The sequence below is a fragment of the Xyrauchen texanus genome, chromosome 11 (assembly GCF_025860055.1).
Source record: "Xyrauchen texanus isolate HMW12.3.18 chromosome 11, RBS_HiC_50CHRs, whole genome shotgun sequence".
Taxonomy (NCBI): domain Eukaryota; kingdom Metazoa; phylum Chordata; class Actinopteri; order Cypriniformes; family Catostomidae; genus Xyrauchen; species Xyrauchen texanus.
This window is the reverse complement of record NC_068286.1, coordinates 28,993,421-29,003,902: the sequence shown is the minus strand read 5'-3', so window position 1 is coordinate 29,003,902 and position 10,482 is coordinate 28,993,421. Positions and strand designations below refer to the sequence as shown.

General features: G+C 36.1%; 1 pseudogene; it reads left to right on the top strand.

Annotated features, from left to right (window-relative positions):
- The first annotated feature begins 2,270 nt into the window (after window positions 1–2,270).
- LOC127651382 (prostaglandin F2 receptor negative regulator-like) overlaps window positions 2,271–10,482 on the top strand; it is a 44,586-nt pseudogene continuing 36,374 nt past the window's right edge.

Below are 10,482 nucleotides of genomic sequence, written 5' to 3'. Positions count from 1 at the left end.
TGTCCAAAATCAAATTGCAAAATAAAAAAGGTAATTTTCTGAAACAACATTTCGTGTTGTTTCTATGAGGCTTACATCTCGCATGTAAGTCTGCATGGAGCTGTCCTTTCAAAATACAACACTATCAAGTTAGCTACTGTGCAAGCTCGTTGAAATGTGTAAATGTAGGTGAGTCTTCAATACAAGTGATAAAATGTATAGTTTTTTAAATTATGCATTATAGTAAAAGTGTTTTGATATCATATCATAGCAGTGTGTAAGTAATAGAGTGAAAATTAAGAGTTTATTAAGTAGGGTGACCAGATGTCCACGTTTTCGTCCCTGAAAATGTCCCGGTTTTTCCAGAGTGTTCAAGACAGCGTTCATAGTGAAATAAATATTACTATGCAAGAAAGCCAGAGCAGCAAAGCCTACTGTGTGCTGTTTATTTTGACCAACAGAGGGGGCTATATCAGCTTCAATTCATTCATCTTCCTTATTACTTGGTCGGTCTAGTTTTGCCATTAAGAACAGGACCAGGAAATGGAAGAGAATTATCATCATTGTTAGAATCTGCAAAGTAAGGCACATACTAGCTATTTATGTTATCAAGTTATGTTGTAATGTATTTTATAACAGGTTCTGAATTTGGCACGGGACTGTAGGCTATTGCAAAGTGTAAATCCTTCCTGAAAGTTTGGCTTTCATAATGTGGGAATTCCTGCACAGACCGCACAAACAATAACATACAGGGGAAAAGTAGTCAAATTAATCCCCGCAGATGAACAAATTAAATCAATAATTTTACCTTTAATCAGTGTGTCTTGAGTATATCAGCGCTATCGGCCCACCATCGTCTCTCCCTCCCTCTTGAACTAGTAATATTCACATACTGACCAAAGGAAGTGCCTTCTCACACATTTACTCATTGTTGTATTAACATATACCCAAAAGAAATGTAAAATAATAATATGACATTGATAACATGGAAAAATAAAAATGTATAATAAAATATCTGCAAAGAAATGTACAGTAAGTCAGTACATTACAGCATAGATTTGCAGCTTGCAGGGAAACAAGTGAGTGAAAAGGAGCACCATTATACATAAGACTTGATCAAAATAAAAGGTAGTCATTAAGAAAAACAGGTCCATATGAGATATGCAAACAGTTAGGTAAAATAGTATTATAATAATTATTATTATCATTATACAATATTGAATATCTTTGTCATATGATAAAATATGTTTTAGTTGCTAAAGTTTACATTCTTCACCGTATTCCATGAAATTATGAAGATGCTCAAAGGGCAGGATCCCTATGCTGTGGAGTCAGCTGCAATAGTTCCTCACATGTTTGTTTAGTTCACTTTTTTTTGCCACAATGTCATCTGTATAGCATAGAAAAGAATGAACTCCATGTTTGAATTTCATTGAGTATTCTAAAAAGCATGATATACCACAATGTAAAAAAATATTTCCATGATTTGTTTCCAGAAACTTTATATTTTTGCCAGATCAACTTAGATTTACTAATTTGTTCACTCATATAAAAATCTGAGTTTTTATTGTGTAAACTAATGGCACAATGGCAATGCTCTGATATAAGGTAAAATAAAAATAAAACTTTTTATTCAAATTATTTATTGATTTAATTTTATTATAAAATTGTATTTTAAATGAACTCAAAATTATAAGGCAAATAGGTTAATATTTTAAGTTTATCTAAAATAATTTCTTACATTAGCATATTACCACATTCGCCATGATCAAAATACATAAAATCCCATTTGTCCCCATTTTTACAAGTAAAATGAAATGTCAATGACCTATTGAACACTGAACTTGAAATATCCCCGTTTTTCCCCAGGAAACTGATCACAGATCAGTTTGAAAAAATGTAGTGACACAATAAAATTAATTCTATGATGAGACTAAGTTCTTAGCAGATTTAGATTAGCACATATTTAACAAACTACTATCCCTCACAACCTCGAACATTTTAATATTGCAACTAAATTCACACTCTTCCTTAAACATAAATAAATGTAAATATATATATAACTACACAAATATTCCAGTTTTTCTCTCAATTAACATGAGGTCATAAACTGCATAATAATTATAAAAGTATTGCTCTTTTAAATAGTTTCAGGACTCTCATATTTGCGTCCTATTGTCATTATATTGAACGCAACGTTTCTAGCAGAAATTGCCACTCCCCCTGTCACTCGTAGGGAATCCAGCTTCACTTCCGTCATTCAATCGTTAAACCTCCAAGAGCGTGAAACACGGGAGCGCACGTTGGAAACGTGTCTGTCATCTCACGGTCGGGTTTACACCGAAAGCTTGACGTCATCTCACCGAGGGTCTCCAGATCGCTGGTGCATTCCTAACCTGTCTGTCTCTCGTGCGATCCGCGTTAAGCTCATTTCAGGAATAAACCAAAGCAATACAGACGGACTGCACGCGCCTTCACGACATGGGAAATACTCGAGCCCTGATCCTGTTGTGTGCCGCTGTCGGTGAGTTTGAGGTTTTGGAACAATTGAGATGTATTAAAAATGCCAATGTAACAACAACTGTAACCGATGAACAGAGAGAATTTGTCTTGAATCAAGTCAGTTAACCTAATTTATTTTTTAATGTCAATTATATTGCTTAAAATGACCGAATCAATATGATTACATTATATTACATAAATAAAGTCGTTTTTAAGGTTCAACTTATTTAGAAATAACTCCTTAAAGGACTGTTCTGAGTTCAATACAAGTTATGCTTAATCAACAGCATTTGTGGCATGATGTTGATTACTACAATAAATTATTTTGACTCGCCCCTCCTTTTCTTAAAAAAAAAAAAAAAAAGACAAAATCTTGGTTCCAGAGCGTGTCAATGAAAGTCAATGGGGCCAATTTTTATAGGTTAAAATTCTCACATTTTCAAAAGTGTAGCCACAAGACATAAACAATATGCGTGTAAACATAATTTTAGTGTAATAAAATAATTTAGCCTACTAACTTTTCCTGTGTAAAGTTATAACCAAATTTACAACTTCGTTGCCATTACGATGTAGTGTCAACAAACACTAAAACCCTAAAATGACTGTAAAAATGACAAGAAATAATGTTTTTTTTCTCCACTTTTCTCCACAATTTGGAATGCCCAATATCCAATGTACTCTTAAATCCTTGTGGTGGTGTAGTGACTCCTCAATCCAGGTGGGGGAGGACGAATATCAGTTGCCTCATGTCTGAGATGTCAATCTGCGCATTTTATCATGTGGCTTGTTGAGCGCTTTACCACGGAGATGTAGCGCATGTAGAGGCCCACGCTATTCTCCGTGGCATCTACGCACAACTCGCAACGTGCCCCACTGTGAGAGAGAACCATGTTATAGCGACCACAAGGAGGTTACCCCATGTGATTCTACTCTCCCTAGCAACCGGGCCAATTTGGCTGCTAAGGAGACCTGGCTGGAGTCACTCACCACACCCTGGAGCTCAGGACTCCAGGGGACTCCAATACTAGCTGAGCTACACAGGCCTCACTTAAAAGTGACAATTAAACAACTTTACAGCTAAAACATTTTAAACAGAAGAATTAATGAAAGTGCTTCTATAAAATTATAAGCTTCACATTTCTGTGTTTAAACCCTCAAAAAATTGGTGACATTCACTTTCATTGTTCCCATTCACTTCCATTGTGAATGCCTCACCGTAACCTTGATTTTTGCTTTGTTTTTGTTTTTAAAGAAAAGGAGGGATGAGTCTAAAAAAGTTTTTGTGGTAATCAACATTATGCCACAAATGCTGTTGATTGAGCTCAACTTGTATCGAACAAGGAACATTCCTTTTAAGATACACTTTTAAAAGTGTGAAAAGGTGTTATCAACCTGTATCAAAAGTATCAAGCTTCTTTCCACAGGTTCTAAATCATTAGATTTGTATTTATAATTTTTTTTTTTTTAGTTGTATGGCCAAAATCTATTATAGCCTACCTACCTCAATGGGAGTATTTGCATAGTATAATATAATTTTGTAAAGCTTAGGCTAATATACTGTATATTTACATATAAAATGAGAACAAACCAAACCTCTCAATTATTTTAGAATAGTTCTATGATTTCTTTCCATTTTCTTATATGCAGTCAATCTGTTTAGTAGCCTACCTAAATGGATGTATATTATTTCTATACTATAGTATGGTATAGATTTGCATATTAAATTAGATCTAACCAGACCTTTTAATGATTATTTGATTTCTCAGGATTTTTAGATTTACATGGTCAAAATGTATAGCCTAATGAAACCCCTATCAATATATTTAATGCATATTAATACAGTAAGATAATACACATAGATGTCCACCACACAAAAATCAATCAATCAATCAATCAATCAATTAATGTCAGTTTCTTAATATCTGTTTTTATGCATATGTACATCATAAAATGAGTTACTCTGACAGAATTTCAAATCCTGATTTGGTTCAGCATGAGATGGTCACATGCTTTGGTTTTTGTACATTTATTTATTTGCATATATGCACATGTTCATTATTTACTGACTAGGGACTAAACCTGTGCACTAAAACAAAAACTATTGTTATACCATATGGGGAATACTGTATATCACCTTTCTTTCTTGCTTGCTTGCTTGCTTGCTATGCAGATTCAACATCTTTTATAGACTAGTCTCTGATGTATAACACTACTGTTATTTTCTACATATTTTCCCATGCTGACAAGATTACCAATGCACTTTGATATACTTAAATAAGCAATATAAAATAAATAATTGTATGGTAAATAAGTTACTCCATAGGTGCTTGCTGCTGGACTGTTAAAGAATGTTCTGGGTTCATTACAAGTCAAAGAGATACATTATCCCCTCCCCTGTCATTATTTACTCACCTTTATGTTGTTTCAAACACACATGACTTTATACTGTGGAACAGAAGCTCTATTTGCAGCATCTGAAGTATAAATTATCTGTTTGTCAACAACCCCCATTGCCCTCCTAGATTTCTCGTCTATCCTTGTTCCGCCTAAAACTTCTGACACACACAATCAAGGGGTACCAACCCAAGTAAAATTATCAAGGAGGAGGTGTGACCCAGAGATAAACATTTGCCCACCCTAAAGTTAAAAATGCCCTCCAGAGATCACATTCTAGTGCCTCTCCTGGGGTTAAAATATTCAGAAGTTGTAAAGTATGCATGTTAAATAATTATTAGATTAAAAAGTTTTAAATGTATTCATATAGGGACCTGGAGTTTGATAGTTCAAATCCCAGGGCACGCTGAGTGACTCGCTGAGGTTGCTAGGGAGGGTAGAGTCACATGGGGTAACCTCCTTGTGATTGCTATAATGTGGTTAGTTCTCAGTGGTTGTGCGTGGATGGTGTGAATCCTCCACATGCCCTATATCTTCACAGTAACGCGCTCAACAAGCCACGTGACAAGATGGGCAGGTTGACGTTCTCAGACGCGGAGGCAACTGAGATTCGTCCTCCACCACCTGGATTGAGGCAAGTCACTTCACCACCACGAGGACTTCGGTCACTTTGGGAATTGGGCATTCCAAATTGGGAGAAAAAGGGAAAAAAAATGTATTCATATAAAGTACAGTCCATACTTAACGTTGTAGTCCTGAACGAATGTATGTAACCATTTGTGTTTGTTTACCAAGGTTTATGCCACTGCAGAGTGGTGACGGTGCCTAAGGGCCCCCTGCTCCGGGTGGAGGGCGAGCAGCTGTCTCTTCGCTGTGATGTATCGGACTATGAAGGCCCTAAAGAGCAGGAATTTGAATGGACAGTGACACGAGGGACTGAAACCATCAATGTGATTTCAACATTTGACACCATGTTCTCGGACCGCTCCATTAAGGACCGAATACACAGTGGGGACATTAGTGTGATTCGACTGGGGGACAATGCTGTGGAACTAAGAGTCAAAGAGGCTCGGATTACTGACAGCGCCACCTACAGCTGCAGTACTCCAAGCACAGACTCAAATATTAATGGGAACTATGCTGCTGCTGTCAAACTGCAAGGTGGGTTTTTGTCTGTAAAGGTGTTTTTGAATGCATGTTTTTAGTCCTGCATTTGCTCTAAAATAGTATAATGCTAATAATTAACTCTTTGCTAAGCCCTGCCTTAAAAGTGCTTCTGACCAATCCTGCCTTAGCAACTGTTGCCCTGCCGCCATTAATCTGACTCACGTGTGCTATTTTTCAATGACAGCCTATGGAAGTAATGTGTGTTTGAGTCCTTTTAAGGGGATTTTATCAAAATAATTGTAAAAAATTAAAACGCGTTGTTGCCAGCTAATTTGTTATAGTGACTTGAGTTACCCAGAGAGGATACACGCAGTGTTTGTGTAAAGTGTGTCAGCCCTCATTCCCAAATGTACATATTAAATCTGCAACAACACCTACATTTGCTCCAAGGGAAATGAAAGCTACTAACTGAACATTGATTATTTATGTATTGATTCAAGTCATAGTAAAAGCAACAGTAAATAAACAGTTCACAGCATCAAAATAGTGTTATTAGACGTTATAAACAGCTCTGTTCACTTACGCTAATTTTATTAGATGTGTAATCACTTTTAAATTAAGTTGATCTCTTTTCAAGTGACTGTAATAATGGTTTGCATTGATTCTGACAGTCTCCACTGTTTTTAATCAAATTACTGTGTAATTTAACAAATAATTTGACAAAAAAACTTCAGATAAAAATGTTACAATATCACTCTTCACACCAGCCCACGTAAAAATATTATCCATTCTGTTTATTTGAATATTTTCCCAAAAGTAGTGTTGTTCATGGCAATCTCCCATTCATTAAAAAGGGGAGTTCAGCAGAGCTTGTCAATCATAACCAAGGGGGCAGAGCTTAGCGATGGGGCAATTAGTAAGTTCGAGCTTAGTGAACTCTGAACCGTGAAGTCATGCAGCAAGAGGTTGCGTGACCAATAGAAGAACGAAATGTCACATCCTGCCCTCTAGGCTCAATACAAGGAAAAAGTATTTTAAAGTTTTATTGTTGCAATATGAGTAGAAAATATATTTTAACATTTTTAATATTTTAATATTATTTGATATTTGTGATGTATTATTTACTTTCACCAGAAGCCATCCCACGTGACATCATATCCTAGTTCGTTGCGTTGTCCAGAAAAAATGTGTGTGCTCAAAGCCTAGTGTGATCAGGGGTGTAGATTTGGCTTGAACATTGGTGGGGTTGCAGTGTGAAGCATTTACATGTTTCCATTGATCATGGTATAAATATTGGGGGGAAGGTTGTACTTGCTTGTTTTGATTATTGGCGGTTGGGGTTTATCTCCCCCATCTCCCCTGGAATCTACACCCCTGAGTGTGACCCTTTTATTTATTTATTTTATTTATAATTTTTTTTAAATGTATAGTTTTACATTTCAGTGTGTAATTTGCACCATTCTAGAGACGTCAATAGTCTGATTCCTGACAAATGACTCTAATGAGCCAGTTTTTATTTATGTACAACATGAAACATGCAGCTTGACCAGTGTAATCTGATTCCTGATTGAATGACTCATATGAGCGCGACCCTTGTAGTTTGATTCCTGAACGAATTTCTCATATGATCTGGTTCTTATGAATCTGCAACGCGAAATATACAGCGAGATCATCTGACTCCCGAACAAATGACTCCTATTAGCCGCATCTTTTTAGAGAATGACTTATTGACAACAAGTGATTCATTTCATTATGTCTAACTTTAAATGAGAGAATCATTGAGACTGTGTTATGTGTACGTTTGGTTTGTGAGACTTTAATCAGAGTCATTACTGGACGGTTGATGATATGATTGTTAAAGAGATACACTTTGTGTTTTGTTTAATTAGTGGTAGTTTATTATAATGTAAAAAATTATTGAATACATTTTATCAAATTGGTCAGTGTAGACACCTTTTGCAAAACATCTGTTAAAGAATCTGTATTTTGTAACAAGCTGCTGTGGGCAGTAAATCCAATATTAATTAGATTGATCTTTTTCCAAATATTTCTTCCTCAAATGTATGAAAATAATCCCTAATGAAACCATTACTGAACTGTTAAATTCCTTGTGATTCACATCCCTATAGCTAAGCAGCATCCCTGGGTTGCAAACAAGATGATGAACACTTATCCGCATACTAACTACCTACTTTTAGGTGCTGTGTTCCCTCCTGTTCAACTGTCCATGACATAACACACCTTCTGTACCAGGTGGAGAGTTCTGGCAGACCACACCAGCACCAACAGAGTGTTTCCAAAGACCCTTGAGTTGCTAAAGCTTAGATCAGTGGGATCCTTGTGGTGTGCTTTGCTAGGCTCGGCAGTTCAAGCTGGATGCTCTGGATTCAATGCAAGTTACGATGCTATGGACAGCATCTGAGACAAATACACAAAATACAAATAATATGCATAAATATTGTGTCAAGCTGACTGAAATTCCCAGTTCCAATCTGATTGGCTAGTTGCTACGAACCTTTCGGGAAGTCGTGTTTGCAAGGGGCCATGTTAATACATTGAGCAATTTTGAGGATAAACTAATCACTGGGTTTCCAGGTTAGTTGCATCAAATCTTTAAAAGATATTCAGAAATATGTTTCTGTATTAGTATGGCTTTGTTTCTCTAAAGACCGATACATACTCTATGCAAATTCGTGATCGCAGGCGCTTCTAGATAGTAGCTACTCATGCTCGATTTCGTGTTTAATTGCATTTCAAAATGTGTTAGAACGCATGTAAGTGTTGCTTTCTCAAGGCTGGAAGTGATTTTTATTTTATAAAAGCATACATTATTTCTTCTGTTAAAATTTGTATATTATTTGAGCTGTAAAGTTGTTTAAATCATTGTTTTTGTAGGATTACAGGGTTTACTCCGCCAGGTTGCCATGGCAATGAAGCTATAAAAATTGGAAATAACTTCACACAGAAAAGGTTAATAAGCGATTAACAAACTAAAATCATGTTAATGCATATTATTTACATCTTGTGGCTATACTTTTGAAACAGTGAGTATTTTAATGTTTATGGATTGGCCCCATTCACTTCCATTGTAAGTGCCTCACTTTAACCTAGAATTTTGCTTTTTTTAAGGAAAAGGAGGGACGAGTCGTGATTTAAATTATGTGGTAATCAACATTATACAAATGCTGTTGATTGAACTCAACTTGTATTGAATTCTGAATATTCCTTTTAAGAGCTATAATTAGCTGATTAGTATAGGTTGTAGCTGTTGGGTTATCTGATGTACTGGTGTATCTAAGATTACTCTGTGGTTCATAATAAAATGATTTGATAGAACATGTTTACCGATTCTATTGATATAGCACTGTTTTGTTTCTGGTTTTCATACTGAACTTTATTTACATCTGTTTGTACACAAGCCCTCTTCTAATGGTTAAAACTTGCAGATCTCGTTCTGTCACTCGTGAATGGTGTTCACATGGTTAGACTTGGGAAACACAAAGCTTTTACTGTGTCTTTCAAAAAATGTTCTATGTTTTGTTTCTCTATTACGTACAGTTGAAGTCAGAAGTTTACATACTTAGGTTGAAGTCATTAAACCTAATTTTTTAACCACTCCACAGATTTCATATTAGCAAACTATAGTTTTGGCAAGTCATTTAGGACATTTGAGCATGACAGAAGTAATTTTTCCAACAATTGTTTACAGACAGATTGTTTCACTTTTATCTTTCTTTATCACTATATCAAAATTCCAGTGGGTCAGAAGTTTACATACAAGTTAACTGGGCGTTTAAGCAGCTTGGAAAATTCCAGATAATTATGTCAAGCCTTTAGATAATTAGCCAGTTAGCTTTTGATTGGAGGTGTACTGAATAGGAGGTCTACCTGTGTATGTATTTTAAGGCCTACCTTCAAACTCAGTGCTTATTTGCTTGACATCATGAGAAAATCCACAGAAATCAGCCAAGACCTCAGAAAAGAATCTGTACAAACAATAGTATGCAAGTATAAACACCATGGGACCACACAGCCATCAAATGGCTCAGGAAGGAGACTCATTCTGTCTCCTAGTGATTAACGTAGTTTGGTACGAAAAGTGTAAATCAATCCCAGAACAACAGCAAAGGATCTTGTGAAGATGCTGGAGGAAACAGGTAGGCAAGTATCTATATCTACAGTAATATGAGTCCTATATCGACAAAACATGAAAGGCTGCTCAGCAAGGAAGGAGCCACTACTCCAAAACCGCCATTAAAAAGTCAGACTACAGTTTGCAAGTGCACATGGGGACAAAGATCTTGTCCTTTGGTCTAATTAAACAAAAATTTAACCGTTTGGCCATAACGACCATCATTATGTTTAGAGGAAAAAGGACCCCATCCCAGCAGTGAATCATGGGGTGGCACCATCATGTTGTGGGGGTGCTTTGCTGCAGGAGGGATTGTGCACTTCACAAAATAGATGGCATCATGAGGAAGGAAAATTATGTGGATATAT